The sequence below is a fragment of the Capsicum annuum genome, chromosome 12 (assembly GCF_002878395.1).
Source record: "Capsicum annuum cultivar UCD-10X-F1 chromosome 12, UCD10Xv1.1, whole genome shotgun sequence".
Classification (NCBI taxonomy): domain Eukaryota; kingdom Viridiplantae; phylum Streptophyta; class Magnoliopsida; order Solanales; family Solanaceae; genus Capsicum; species Capsicum annuum.
This window is the reverse complement of record NC_061122.1, coordinates 34,379,009-34,396,134: the sequence shown is the minus strand read 5'-3', so window position 1 is coordinate 34,396,134 and position 17,126 is coordinate 34,379,009.

The window sequence follows — 17,126 nt, the reverse complement described above, 5'->3', positions numbered from 1 at the left end:
CTAGAAAGAAATAGACTCCAACCAAAATTTGTACTTAGAGAACTTCTCATCCCTCAATATCTGAAGTACAGTCTGCAAATGCTCCTCATACTTAGCCTCACTCTTGGAATACACCAAAATATCATCTATAAATACAATAGTAAAGGAGTTGAAATACGATCGACATGCCCAATTCATCAACTCCATGAACATGATAGGAGCATTGATCAACCCAAAAGACATGACCAAGAACTCATAATGGCTATATCGAGTCTAAAAAGTTGCCTTTGAAATATCATATGCTCTAATCATTAACTGGTGATAATCTAATATTAAATCAATCTTTAAAAATACCACAACACCTTGTAGTTGATCAAATAAGTCATCAGTACAAGGAAGAGAACACTTATTATTAATCCTTACCTTATTCAACTGTCGATAATCTATATACATCCACATAAACCCATCTTTTTTCTTCACAAACAAGATAGGCATCCCAAGGTGAAACACTAGGTCAGATAAATCCCTTATCCAACAATCCTTCAACTGATCCTTCAGTTCTTTCAACTCTGTTGGGTCATCCTATAAGAAGGAATAGAAATGGGCTTGGTGACTAACTCAACATCAATAGAAAAATCAATATCACAATTCGGAGGCATACCAGGAAAGTCCATAAGGAACACATTTATAAACTCATGGATAACCTAATATAAATCTAATAAAGAAGGCGAAACAACACTGGTGTCAACAATATGAGCCAAGAAAGATAAACATCGCCTCTTAATCAATTTATGAGCCTAGACATATGATAAAATCATCTTAGGACCCAAAAGAAGTGCACCCTTCCAAGTTATCCTTGGCACACCCGATAAAGCAAAAGTCAGTCTTAGCAAAATAATCTAAGAGAACATGATAAGGAACCAACCAATCTATACCCAAAATAACGCTGAAGTCAATAATATGTAACACAATCAAATCTACCTAAATATCATAGCCATAAAAAAGTCACAACACAAGATTGGTACACCCGATCCACTTCTAAAAAATCTCCTATAGGGGTAGATACTTGGATAGGCATAGCAAGAGGCTCCCTAACAGAATCAAAATCCAAAGTAAAACATGCAGACACATAGGAGAAAGTCAATCCAAGATCAAATAACATAGATACAGGTCTGAAACAAACAAATACGATACCTATGATCACAACATCAAATGCCTCCACCTTGAGCCTGGCGGGTATAGCATAACACTGACCACAACCACCAATTGGATGAATATCCCCACAACCACCAACCACTTCAGTGGTCCCATGACTACCCTCATGAGCTCCACTACCTCTACTTTTTGTAGCTCTAATAGTGCCCCTACCCCTCACAGCTGAAATAGAAGTAACCCAAATCACTCAGCGAGGACAGTCTCTGGCTATATGGCTAATCTCATCATATACATAGCAACCTCTATGACTAGTCTCAATAGAAAAAGATACAACTAGGGCTGAACAACCACCCTAAAATATTGAACTATAAGATCCACCACATGAACTCTGTAAAGTCGCCTGAACTAGCCTACCATGGTATCTACGAGAACCTCTAAAATCTTTACCTCAAGAGGTCTAACTCCTGAACTCACCAAAATGTCTTGCCTTCTTAGCATCTCCCTGAGATGCACTAAGAATACCTTATGTCATCTTAGCATGATCCATAATACTCTAAAAGGGATCCCCAAGCACAAACATCTGAGACATAGCCAACTAAAGGGAGATATCCAAAGCCTTCACAAACTTTTGAATCTCCCCAGACTCAGTGGAAATGCTATCATAGGAATATCTGGAAAGGGCATGAAAGTATGCCTTATACTCAAAAACTACCATGGAGACCTGCTCTAAATTATCAAACTCATCTCGCATAGTATCTCTTAAATTGAAAGTCACAAATCTCTCCAAGAAGGTATCAAAAAACTGATCCCAAGTCATCTAAGGAGAATCACAGGGTCTACAACTCATAAACAACCTCCACCAATCTCTAACACTATCTCTCAACTGATAGGTCGTATAAGCTATACTATTCATATAGAATAAGTGAAACACAACTCAGAACACAAGGTATGAAGGAATTTTGAACGATAAGGAATAAAATGAGAGAGGTTTTCTAAAGACATCCTATGGCCTCTGGAAGATAGATACTGACGTCTATGTATCTGTAACAACCTAAGACTACCCCCTAATCATCACATGGTGCTTGGAACCACATGTGATCCTAAGCTAACCCATGAACTTGCATACTATTAAGCAATTGAATTTTAACATAATAAATAGCTATTCTACTTTGTGGAAACATAATCATACTGAAAATCTAAAATATATACAATACTGATAAAGCTTTACAATCTGATAAATCTAGAGAATAAAACTGAAATTACATGACTGACTCAGACTAGTCTGACATCTATGAAGCCTCTACTATACTGACTATAGATAGCTGGGACATGTCTCCAACTACCACTAATCAATACATATAAAAATAAATAAACTATACATGAACTAAAACTGTCTGGAGTTCCCAAAGTAAGAGAACTCATCACCTACTGGCTGGAATCTGTAACTGTGTAATCATGATACGTAGGCTATAACTGATACCTACATTATGAGATAATATAGCACATAAACATATATGTGGATCAGTACTTCTAAAACATACTGAGTATGTAGGGTAAATGGAATAAGTAAAATAGATTTCATACGTATTCGTAAAACATGCATGCTAAGTATAAGTAGACTCACCAATAGGCTAGAATAAACTAAGAACTAAAATATCTTAAAGCATGAGTGACAAACATTCTCAGATAAAATGGTGAATCTCTACACTTAGTTTCTGTAAATGTTACTTTAATGATATAAGTATAACTGAAGCTGAAATATGATAAAACATGGATATTTTATGAATACTGGGTTTGAAAATACGTGAAAAGGACTAACATTAATTGAAGATCTAAATATACAATCACACTAAGAATGAATGCTTGAACATACTAACTATCTGATTAACTACTATCTGATAGTTGAATACTGGGCATGTAAGACTGATTGAGTAATATGAGATAGCTGAGCATGAATTCATTAAAACTATATTATTTAAGAATGCAAGACCAAGTGTATAACATGATTCATACATAGTCTGTAAAATGAGTTACTAAAATACTGATAACTAAATAACTGAATAACTGATAACTGTATGTTATGGTTAAGCAAACTTGAAATTAAACTAAATTACTGATCTGATTACTCAACTGAGATTGTGACTGAGACTGTAACTAAGATGGTAATTAAGACTGTAACTGAGACTGTAAATAGGATGGAATAGTGAGTTTTGATAACTGAGTAACTGATAGCTACGATTACTGACTACTGAGTTACTGATAACTGGGTGACTATTTCTGATAGTCCTAATTTTAATATATTGTAGCCTCTCAAAGAAAAGTACAGACGTATCCATACCATTCTAGAAGACTCTACTAGACACACTTCATAGACACCTTACGAATTGATTGGGGTCTAACCTATAACTCCAGCTGAAAGGGTGTCAGTATCGTGCTACGAGTAAAGAAAAGCTAAAGAGTCACCCTCAATCTGGCCAGTGCTCTGAATGAGAATGGTGGTACCCTCAATCTGGTAGGTTGATGTCTTAAACTACGTTGGCTATGGAGTTTTGGAACACAAGGAATGCTTCTAAGGATCATACCCTCAACTGGCAGGTGAGTCCCTTTTCTTGGGTTCACTCGATATTGAATCCTACTTCCAACTGAATATACACTAAACTGATTTCTAAACTGTACTAGGCTAGACTGAACTGTGATTAATCGTGTTCCCTGATTAAACTAGACTGAGTTCACTGAGTTCTGATGTCTGATGGAATACACTGAGGAATACTACTGATCGTGACATTACTGAGACTATATTGTAACTACTCTAGCTCTAGGTAGACAACTAGATTTTTGAGTATTGAATATCCCCAGGACTCGATAGCATGGAAAGTAAAGCATAGCATGATCTTGAAAAGTATAGCCATAGTCCATTGCTCACAATTCATTCACTGAGATATTTTATCAAACACTTGGAGGTTATGGATTTGTACATGAATGAGAACACATGGTAACGTGTCCTTATTACCCTATTCAATTTACATGGGCATTCTATCAAGCACGTGGAGATTAATACTTTAAAGGGCAATTTGCTAAACACATTGAGATCATGAACTTGGACATGGAAATATCTTAAACATGGGAGCATAGCATGATTACATAACTAAGATCATGAATTGAGGAATTCACATGTAATTCTCTTGAAATAGGACACGAGCGTTTCATCAAAACATGTAAAGTTCATAGCTTAAACGTAAGAATGTGTTAAACATGAGGGAACATTAGAGTTACATGACAAAGTACATAGCTTGGGAATTCATCTTGAAATTGACTTAACATGATATGGGAATTTCATCAAAAATGTGGAAGTCATGAATTTAAAACATATGAATATTGCTAAACATCATGAATTTAGGATCAATCATGGAATTTACTTGAATAAAGCATGGCTAATTCAAATTCATAGCATGAAGAATTTAACATCTCTCATGGAATCATACATAGGCTGAATTTAATTAAAAACATCATGAAAATATGAAATTCAAATCTTTCTTGAACACACAAAATACCATAGGAATGGAAGATTCGTTCTTTAATTGAAAAAAAAAAAAGAGTTTTTGGGCTCCATGGGTGAAAGAGGACCCATGGATGAACTCCCACATACCTTAAAGCTTTAATCTTGAAGAGGAAACACAATCTTGAAAGCATTATTTAATTAAGAAATTTGAGTTCTTGCTTTTCTTGAAAAAATATTGACGAAGTTCTTGATGTTCTTGAGGAGGCTAGGGTTTTTCTTTGAGAGAAAAGATGAATAATTGGGTCTATATTGTTTTTAGGGGCTGAAATTAAGTGTTTCGGGCAGATTTGGTGAGGGAAAGTGACCAAAGTTCCCTAGACCCCTTAGAAACTGAATTAGCGTATGAAATAATTTTGTAACGCGTAAGCCAAAGTGTCGCATCGCTATCGCATCGGCTTACTGCCTCGCATGGAAAATGTCATAACTTTTCGCTCGGGTATCGGATTTAGGCAAAATTGATATCGTTGAAAAGCTAATTTTGTTATCTATAATTTGGTGGGTCTTGATCTGTAAAATTCTACATATATAAAAAGTTATAAATGATTAAACTAGACCCTTGTAGAATCGAATACCAAACTTTGGTCGAATCAAAGGCTCTAAGCTCAACTTTGTTCTAATTGATTCTTATGAACATTTTTTACCTCAAAAGCAATCCAAACATGAGAATAAAGATTATAAAACTTATAGTCACATGGAAATCATTTAAATTATAGTTTATACACGTAGGAACAACGGTTTAAATACTAGCCCAAAAATGTGGGGTATTACAGTATCGATCTACAAGACTCTATTAGACATCCTATTCTTACACTATTGAGACCAATGAAACCTGTCTCTAATACCAATTTGTCGTGATCCAAAAATAAGGGTCATGATGGCACTTGTCATGGTGTACCTTAACAAGTAAGCCTATCACCCAAACTGATACAAAAAGGAAAAAAAGATAGAAATACCTAATGTAAGGCTTCTAGAATAAAGCCAAACCACACAAGTAATAACAATGCAGAAAGAACTTATCCAAAATACCAATCATGACCAAAATTAGGTGTCAATAGTGTAAGAACTACTACAATCCATGAGCCAAATACATAGAAAAATAACCACAAAGAAGTAATCTCCGTCTCTGAATACTAATAAATACCTAACTAATACAAAAAGATAGAGGCAAACTCTGGGTGTAAAAATGTCCAACCACTATCTTGAGTAATTGAAGGCGCCTCAAAATCAACCAGTCTGAGGTGCACTCGATCTAGGACCTGCACCAAAAGGGCGCAATGGGCTGAATATGATCCACTTGTACTCATTAGGGATCATATGCTGACCAAGCAAAGTATTAAATAAAGCATACAAAATATACACTAAGGGAACATCACCTGCAATCAGAAAAAGTCCCACAACGATACCCCACACTACTTGCACTAATAGTTGTACAGTATCCACACATAATAAACAACACACCAGATAGGATACAAATACACTTTATATCTTATACAAGTAGAACAAATAGGAACATGTATATTCAAAATCACCACGTACAAATAAAGGAAGATAAAATACTTAGACATTAACAAGTCAGTATATAGAACAAATAGATAGATGGCAATTTAATATGGAAATACAAGCACAACATAATACAATAAATCAAGTGCAATGTATATAATGATGATGATGATGCACGAGGTCATCGCACAACCTCCAGGATCGTCGTATAATCCCCATATACACCGACGGAGTCAAGCCTCCCAATGTGGGACCCATGGAGAGTTCATCAATCCATATACAATCTACATATTTTATATTTCCTTTCCGGCATATTTCTCAAAAAAAAGTTGTATAAGGTGTTTTGAAGTTTTGACCTCCCGATGTGGGACCCATGGAGAGTTTTTTTGAAGGTTAAATTGATGAAAAACTAGTTATTATAAGATAAAAACATTATTCAAGTGAAATTGAGGTTTAAAATCAAATCTTAAAATTTTTGGGGTTTTGAGAAATTAATCAAAAATTATTAAGAAAAAGGTGAAATTCTTACCTTAAATCCGTAGTAGAATCAAGAAATAGATGTTAATCTAGATTTCCAGACTCCCACAAGCTTCACTTTTATGCTCTCACACTATTTTAGAGTTTAACTCTCAAGAAGCAAGATGAAAAGTGCGCAAAATGGACCCAAAATGCTGCTTAAATAGTGCAGATTTTCTGCACCAGCTATAGCAAAAAAAAATTGTTTTTTTAAGATCTAATTTGGACTTCGACGGGGTGTTCGAAATTCTTTCGGAGTCTGATATATGCAAAGGAATATGTAACCACACTAAATTTGATGCTCCAGTCTTAATGGCGATATCAGATTTTTGAAAAACATCATTTTCATAAAGTTAACACCCGAAACTTGAAATCTTAAGTTTCCAAATCAAGGATCGAAATGAGATTTAAAAATCATAAAATCACACCAAATATGTTATCACCCTAAAATCTATACTCTGGATCTGCTGGCAAAATCAAATTTTCCATCCGAGGTCGTTTCGACCAAATGTGGATCCCACATCCAAATTTCTAATTTTCCAACTTTCTGACCAATAGGTCGAAATAAGCTCGGGTGCATCAAGACCCGAACCAAAGGTCCACCTAACCTAAAATCGATATTTTGGAGTTGTTGGCATAGTCCGTTCAGCCATTCATTGCACAGATCAAAAGATATCCACATAAGTTCAAAATAAGGCTTTCAAAGCCATAAAAAATCACAATATCGCATAAATAGTACCAAAATACATCAAAAACTATGTCAATTACCCCCACAACCCAGAACTACCATAATGCAACTATGAGGAGGGGTAAAGTAGTTAAATAATACAGATACACATATTTCACATATTTTATCAAAAAGTTGTTCTATAGTTGTGTATGCTCACCAATCTGAATCAGGTTAGGAACCATATTTTCAAACAAAATTTGAAAGCATAGACTAGCATATCTCCCTCTAAGTGAAGAGTTTGTACATGCATCTTTTAGAGTTCTTCACTTTTTGTAGTGGAACACTATCATAGTTTTTTTTTGGGGAAGTGAGGCAGGCGTACCTATACAACGGAGGATGAAAGGATATCATTTTTAGGAATAATATTTGGTTTAAATTTTTGAATAGATAAATAATGGTCGTAGACAAACCAATGACCATTATTTAAAACTATGTTCATATGTTCTGCAGTTGAGAACTTAAGAATGTAATAATCCGACCCCAAATCGATGAGCAAAACTTGATCCATGATTTTCTATAGTTGTTGTAGTTTGGTTCACAAGTACTAATGAGTTATATATGATCCAACTAACTTAATGACAAGTGAGTATTTTCAAAGAGTATACAACCTTTCATTGTCTTCATGGGTAAGAGTGATGATTTTAATTTTATTAGTGGACACATTTGTACATACTTCCAACATGTCAACTACCCTTTCCATTGGATTTTGAGAACCATATAAATTATCCACATCAACATCAATGAAATCCTCAGTAATCAATAGCTTCATTTTGTAGCTATTTTTATCTGATTTGTCTGGTGGCTTTGGTGGATTCTCATGAGGGTGAAAGATGTGAGTCTTCTTCCCCCATTGAGATAGTCTTTTTTCAGAATCTTTATTATTGTTTTAGAGAGATAAATCTAGAGAGAAATCAGAGAGAAGTAGGGCATCTCTCTAGTATCCATACAATCTAAATGAAGTGTTTGAAAAAATGTCGATATATATTTATATTATGAATTAGGAGTGGTTTGAAATACTAGAATGATTAAAAAAATAGTCAGGAAATGTATAATTTTGTATACTATCATTGATACATATATAATGCATATTTTCAACAAAATAATATATATATATTTATATATATATATATATATATATATATATATATATATACATACATACATACACACACTCCTCCATCTATATCTACATCTACATCTAAAATATATTAAAAGTGTGAAGAACCTTAGATTAGTGATTTGAACTTTTTGCCCTTCATTAAAAATATGCGCAATAGACAAATTGTCTTCCACTTTTCTTTAATTATTATATCATTGTATTTATAATATTAACTAGAGTCCTAAAATATGTAGAATGAGAATTTGTAAACCTAAATTATAGAAAGACTACTAAATAAATTTATATTTATATATTTAAGATGGAATGACCATGTCCTAAATATATTCAGCAACTTTGTAACCTAAAAAATCGATACGCATCTTTTTGCATTGCTAGTTCCTAGACTACTTTTCTTATTGTTATTATGTCAATTAAAATATATTTATATTTTATATTATTATTATTATTATTATTATTATTATTATTATTATCTACTAATGGTTGTTTGTTACAGAATAAACAAATACAAATTGTACTTGTGTTTCTTAGCAATTGTAATTTATAGGGCTATTGATTTTATTTCTATCAGTTATCGTTGCATGTATTCAGACTTAATTGCTTATACTCAATTGTAAATAAAATAATTTCATCAATTAAACATTATTACTTTGTGAAGAATGCTCATATTGTATATAGCTCGTGTCAATCATAGTCATATCAACTTTGTCCAACTATATTTATAACATGGTGTAACGATTGGTTTATTTTTGATGAGTTTTAGATTCCAAATCCCAAATTTTTATTCCTAAGCCCTAAAGGGGTGATTTTCTCTAGGTATGGGTTAAAATTCTTCGTTAAGATAAGTTTCTTCAGTTATCTTCTTTATTTTTCAATTCTTTAACATCCTAGAATCATTAGAACAATATTTAATGATTAAATTCTTGGGCATTTGAACTCTTAGATCATGATGTTTTGGAAAAAATTTATAAGTTGGGTAAATATACTTCTAAATTATTCATTAATTATTTTTAGCATGAATTAGTGATTCTAAGACATAAAAATTGATAGGTGGGGACCTTGAATTCAATAAAGTTGGAACCTTTAGCCTGAAAACTCTATTAATGGAGTTAGATTAAGCTTGAAGGAACTATTTTGATGACTAATTGACCATTGGGTAATATTGTAAACCATAAATGAGGGTAAAATTAGTGGGATTAAATTTCTAACGTATTTATTTGAAGAGTAGTATATTAATTACTCTTGTAATTATTATAATTAGATGATCTAGCCTTTGAAAATGTTAAGAATAAGAAAAATCATCCATGACATAGCTTATTTATTGTAGCAACTTTGCATCTAGGTAAGTTATGATTTATGGGTAGTAGACTATGACTAGTAATCATATTTATAATGTCTATTTGACTGGAGAAATCATGCTTAGGCCTATGGACATGGAGTTTGGACGGATAAAATCTGAATTTAATATTATAAAGACTTAATTATGTATTATTATACTATATAGATGAATCCTTGATGGGTGTTTGATATTTGTATGACTTCATGATGGATTGTAATGTGAAATATCACAAATATAATGGATAAGGAGATTGTGTGAGCTCATAATCTAGTGATCTATTAGACCAATTACCATAAAAGGATGAACTTGATATTATGTGTGGTTGAAATATGGGATAATCTTACTTAAGGTTAGTGATAAGGATTGGTTCACTCAAGGAACCTACAACAACAATCATGGGACTCTTAGTTTATATTGTGATTATGGGACTCTTATATGGTCCGATTGATTATCATATATTTTGAAATATTTGTTGTTAGAGTCATGATTTGTTGACTTGGATATATTTATATTCATGGCTTGTTGACTTGAATATTATTAGAGTTATGATTATTGACTTGATTATAATTTGACTTGACTTGTTGTCTCTTGACTTGTACTTGGCGGAAGTTGTAGAGTTACTTGAAAAGGCTAAGTGTCATGAACTTGGAATAATTGTCATAATATGTGTTCAGAGTTGTACTAGTTCCAAAGAGATGATTATTTATTTTCATTTGTCATTGAGGTCAATCAAGGCGTAAGAAAAGTGGATTGACTTATAATAATCATTGAGGTTAAACAAGGGATGAAGATAAAATAAGTGGATAATAGTGTTATCGATTAAATTGTTATATAAGTTTTTATATTTTCTTTTGTGATTTTCATATTGTATTTATATGATCTAACTCTAATCGGTCAATGATACCTACTAATACGTGTTGTTTGTACTGATATTATTCTTGTTATACTTTTTAGGAATAGTCTTTCACAGAAATCAGTATTGATTTCATGATTATTGCATATAGTGATCTCCAATAGTTTTTAGTCCTCATTCATGATTGAAGTTGTGTCCAATCTTACCTTCTCACTTAGAAGCTATTGTACCTGTATAGGTTGAGTCCTAGGGATAACTTTCATTTTTCGCATTTAATTTTGTCAAATCAATTGTAATAAAATTTGGTTATTGTCATTTATTTAAGACTTCCGCATATCATGTTGAAAGGGTTGTTAAGGGTTCTCCTATCTAGGTGGATTAGAGTAAGTGTCCTCACGATTTGATAGTTTGAATCGTGACACATAGTATTATCGATCTCTTACACTAAAATAAAATTTTAAGAAGGTTCTTCTAATGTTTTATGCATCGTTCTTCCTCCCCCCCCCCCTCTTGTTACGTTGAAATTTTCATTATTTAGAGCACCAACGAATTGTTAAATCTATGTACATGTGCAATTGTCCGACCCCATTATTTGTTGTGATAATTATCTTTTTTTGGTTTAGCTTTCTCATCTAGCTGAAGTTTTAATTTAACGAGGACGAATCCTACATAAGATATTGTGAAGGATATGAATTAGAGTAGTAAATTAGGAGGTAATAAAGTGTTACACCAGCCATTCGACCTTCATACTCCTAGTTGGCGAACTTTTTTTAGGTAATGTTCTTTTAAATTTTAAGGTTCTAAAATATTTCTTTATCTTTTCTTTGATGACTTAAGCATAAGTTTAGACAAAAATTTTGAAGTATGTTAAGATTACGAGTGTTTGACATTTATTAAGGAGTTTTGCTTTAGGTTTTTAATCCTTGTAATATACTAATATTACAAAAAGTTATGCCTTAACACCAAACTAATTTGAATCAATACAGAAATCCTCAATCCATTTATTTTACTATAATTTCATGTTCATCTTCTTCTTCATTTGTTAATTTTTTTGTGTTTGTTTTTCTAGATCTTTATTGAAAATTGTTGTTGTCATCAATTATATTTTCCCTTTTCACATTATTACTTTACTCGTTAAATATGTTTAATTCTTTATGAATTTTAATTGACACAAAAATGTTACTGAAACTATCGTGTTACTAGTCTCATGGTGTTAATTAGAATTATAATGTTAATTGCTATTTTAAAATAATTTTATTTTTATATATATATAATTTTATTGAATAACATGGAACACACATGCAAAGTAAGTATACTAAACTAAAAAAATATAATTATTTTGACGGACCAAATATTACTCTATATAATAAGAGTGAATGAGGAGCTTAGGGTCGTGTTTTCGAAATGACAACTAAGCTCCTCAAAGTTCTATTTATTATTATTTGAGGATTTTTTTAGAGTTACTTATATTTATTTAAAATTTACATAAAAAAATACTATACATTACAATAATTAATGTTAAAATATTTAAAAGGCATGATAAAAAAATTGATTACTTCTCAAAAATTTTGCAATGTTGCTTAAATTGGGATAATTATTGAAAATGATATAAAAAATACTACAAATAATAATTAACAATTTAAAATATTTAAAAGACATATAAAAAATAAGAATGAGAGGAGCTTAGGGTCAACTTTCAAAAACGATAAATAACCTCCTCAAAGTCCCACTTATATTTTGTTGGTGAGCTTATGGTTAGTTTGGAAAATGAATGAGTGAATGAGGAACTTAGGGTTCTTTTTTAAAAATGACAACTAAGCTCCTCAAAGTTTCATTTATGATTATTTGAGGATTTTCCTAGAATTATTAATATTTATTTAAAATTACATAAAAAATACTATACATTACAATAATTAATTTTAAAATATTTAAAAGGCATGATTAAAAAAAAGATTGGTATTCTAAATTTTTGCAGTGTTGCATAAATTGGGATAATTATTTGAAAATGGTATGAAAAATTACTATAAATAATAATAATTAACAACTTAAAATATGTAAAGGACATAACTCTATATAATGAGAGTGAATGGGAGAGGGAATGAGCAGCTTTCGGTCGTCCTGCTTGCAGACCGTTCAGCTGCTTGTTTCTTAATTTTACTATATCACCCCTAATTAATTATTATATATCATCTACTTATTAAAAATTTAATAATATTTAATTAAAAAATAAAATAGACATTTATGACAGGTCTGCTTCCATTGTTTCAACTGTAATTTTACTATATCACCTCTAATTTATTATTATAAGTCTTTTAAGTATTAAAAAATTATTATAGAATCATCTAAGTATTAAAAAAATTAATAATATTTAATATTGAATTAACTTGACGTCTTATATACGGTCCACTTTTTTCCACAAGTATTTTTTTATAATAATTTTTTTATATTACTTCTAATTTGTTATTATAAGTCATTTAAAACATGTCAACTTCATTGCTTCTATCAAGATTTTACTATGTTATTCCTAATTATTACTACATAATATAAGGGACAATCCATACTTTGGTAGGCCTCACAGCCAAGAATGATGAATCAGATTGCTACACATGTTCTCCAATTTATGTTTTCACTTTTCCACTTATTTTTTTCTTTAAATCATTCAACGTGGGCTCTATCTTTGGTGTAGCAAATTGTAGTTTGTATGGGTATTTTCTTTCCCTTACTTAATCTGGTCTATTAGTCATTTGGAATTGATTTATTTTTTATACTTCTAACTTAAAATTATTTTTGGGTGTTGTTAAAAAAAAATCTTCTAAAAATTTATTGCTAAGCTAAAAAATAAAATAAGTCAATAGTCATAAGTTATGAATACCTATAAATTAAAAATTATAAATTTATCCAGACAAGGAAAATGTGCAAAAATGGATTTAAATGACAGATTCAAATCGATAAAATATTATTGATTTATCGGTATCATATTATTGAGTTATCCATCCTTTTAAGATGCTCCATGTGACTTTATTTTTTATCTGTTTTTTTTTTTCCTTTCTCTCTTGCACTCATTTTTATCTTTTGTCTTTTGTTTCTTCTTTTTGACATTCAATTTTCTTCTTTTAATTCTATTTCTGTGTGGGTCTCTATAATTGGTGTATCTTGACATTGTAACCCTTCCATTTCAATTTAACTATTTTAGTTCGAATGGACAAAAAATTTAAGAAATAAAAGGAGAGTTTTTTTAAATATTGTGGTTTTAATTAAAGGTATACTTCCTTCGTTTCATATTAGTTGTCAAATTTCTCCTTCATATGTGATTAAAAAATCATAAATAAGAAGGATAGTTTTACTAATTTAACCCTTAAGAAATTCTTTTTAATCTTTTAAAACTTTTTTTATGCTTTAAAAAAGAATCACAAGTATTTTGTAAATTGACAAGTAATTTATAACTATTATTTTTGATGGATAACTAATATGACTCATATGGAGTATGATGTTTTAAATTATGTAGTCTTAAATTGAGGATGTTAAAATTGAAAAACTTACTAAATATAGAAACACACTCTCTTTTTGAAACAAATCAAAAAAAGAAAGTAGCGCACTTAAATTAGAATGAAGGAATAGCAAAATTTTATGAATTATTTTAGCTCTTTACGTCCTCTGATTTATGACATGTTTTATTTTTAACTTTTATACCTAATTTGAATAATTATGTTTCATATAATCATGACAATTTTAATAGTTTTTCTTTAAAAAAAAATAAGATAAATGAATTCTTATAAAACCAAAAAAATCTTGTTGAATTCATACTATGTAATTAAGGCACCATAGCAAAATCCGCTTCTTTTATAGAGGAGAAAGCAATGTGTCAAAACTAAGAATGTCATAACTATGGATTAGAAAATTAATTAAATTACACTATATTTTTTTAATCATTATAGATTTTCGACAAAATTAATAACATTAAAAATTTATCAACAATACATATTAACGTACCATTAGATTTTATTTTTTATGCCGTAAAATAATATGATATAAATTAAACTTTATTAATTAATTTATTATTATTTTTATATTTAAAATTTAGGTCCGTGCTTTAGCACGGGCCACGTATAACTAGTAACTATATATAAGAAAGAGAACAAATTTTGATAGTTCTCACATTGAAATTTATGGTAAAAAAATCTTGCATGTGGCATTGTTTTGTCATAATTCTCCTTTTACGATTTTCCACATGAATCTTTGTAATTGGTTGAATTTCTTTTTTTTATTATTAAATTATTTTCTTCTTCATCTTAAAATATTTTCCACATTTCACTTTTGAGGATCAAATTACATGAGCGTTAATCAATGTTTTTAAGAAAAAAATATTATTATGTTGATAGAATCATTGCAGTTTACGATATTTGTTTTTCATATAGTTTCGAATATCTAATTTCTAATTTATTGAATTAATATAACAAATTTACCTCCAAAGTAAGTCAAATTTTCTTTTGAAAAATAAAATGATAAAACTTGAACAACTTTTGAAGAGAATTGTTTAACACTATAGCATAGAGAATATTTAGATTTTGGTAGTCCTCGCTAAGGCTTTTTTTATATTTTAATTTTTTGGTAAAATGAAATTACTACAAATGTTTTTGAAGAGAAATTTTTAACACTATAGCATAGAGAATATTTAGATTTTTGTAGTCCTCGCTAAGGCTTTTTTGATATTTCAATTTTTTGGTAAAATGAAATTACTACAAATGATAATTAATAGTGTTTTTTATTACATATTTTCATTTTCGCCTTTATTCATTTTTTTAAGACCGATCCACTTGGATTTTTATAATTGGTTTCTTCTTGCTACATGTTAGATTACTATTTAATTAAAACTCGTTTCATTTTGAATCAACAATAATCAAGCTAACTTTTCCTACAAAATTAAAATTTTAAATGATTTCAACTACAACCCATTGTTCTTTTTCATATTATAGGATAATGAATAGTATCTTGTATTTATTGTTTCTCGTAGTGGACACAATATAAAACAATAATTAAAATGTGACGGATAGGTTACTCTTATTATAGTATAAGCTTAAAAGCATTGAGTTTGTTTTGATAGTTCTATAAGATGAAAAAAAATGTAATTAGCAAAATTATTGCCACTAAAACTATGGGAGAAATTAAAACTCAATAAATAATAAAATAAATGTATTCTTAGCTATAACTAAGAAAATAAATACTCACAAATTTTATAAAAATATCAATATATATTTTTTTTCATTTATGATATTCATCGAAGTGAAATTATTAAATATTCTAAATTATGTCATTATATAAAATATCTAATTACTTGTAGCTTTTTGATATATTCTAATTCTTTGATAATATTTTGTTCCATATAAATGATATTTTTGTTAAAATTATCCAATTATCTGATTAAAAATTCTAATAATTATGAAAACTTATCATCAAGACTTGTTTAACAGATCATTACATATACTAATTATTAAATAAAAAAATATATGATATAAATTTTTATTTTTATACTTTGAGTTTGGGCCCAGACTCAGCACATGCCTCATGAAACTAGTTATTATTATAGTCATCTAAGCATCATGCCACTTAAATTGGAAAATAAGAAAAAGTATTATAAATCACAATAATTAAATATTTAAACAATTTAAGAAATACAATTGATTATCAATGCCAACAAATTTTGAATAGTGAGAATAACATATATTATTTTAATATTAATAAAAAGTATTATAAATTACGATTGTTAACAGCTTAAAATATCTAAAAAAAGATTAATCTGTCATATATTTCAAAAAAATACGTAAAAAATATTATACATCACAGTAATTGGAAACTTAAAAAATTTAAAGGTTAATCTACCTCCTTTGGCACAACTTTGTTGGTCCTTTCCCATGCCTTCATTTTTTCATCCATTTTAATTTGTGTGTCTTATTTTTTTAATTTTTTATATATTTCAAAAAAAATACGAAATAATTCATGTAAATTACAATAAGTAATTACTTAAAAAAATTTAAAAGATATAAAATATTTGACTGACACTTAAAATTATATCATTGTTACTTAATATGTAATAGAAGAAAAAGTATTATAAATCACAGTAATTAAAATTTAAATTATTATAAAAATATAATTGACTATCAGTGTCACAAAATTTTGGACAAGGAGACTAAAATATATTATTTAAAAATTAAATAAAATATATTTTAAATTAAATATTTAACAACTTAAAATATCTAAAATAAAAATCTATTATATATTCCAAAAAAAAACGTAAAAATACTATAGATCACAATAATTAATAACTTAAAAATTTAAAAGATATAAAATATTTGGTGACTATCAAAATTATATCAGTGTCAC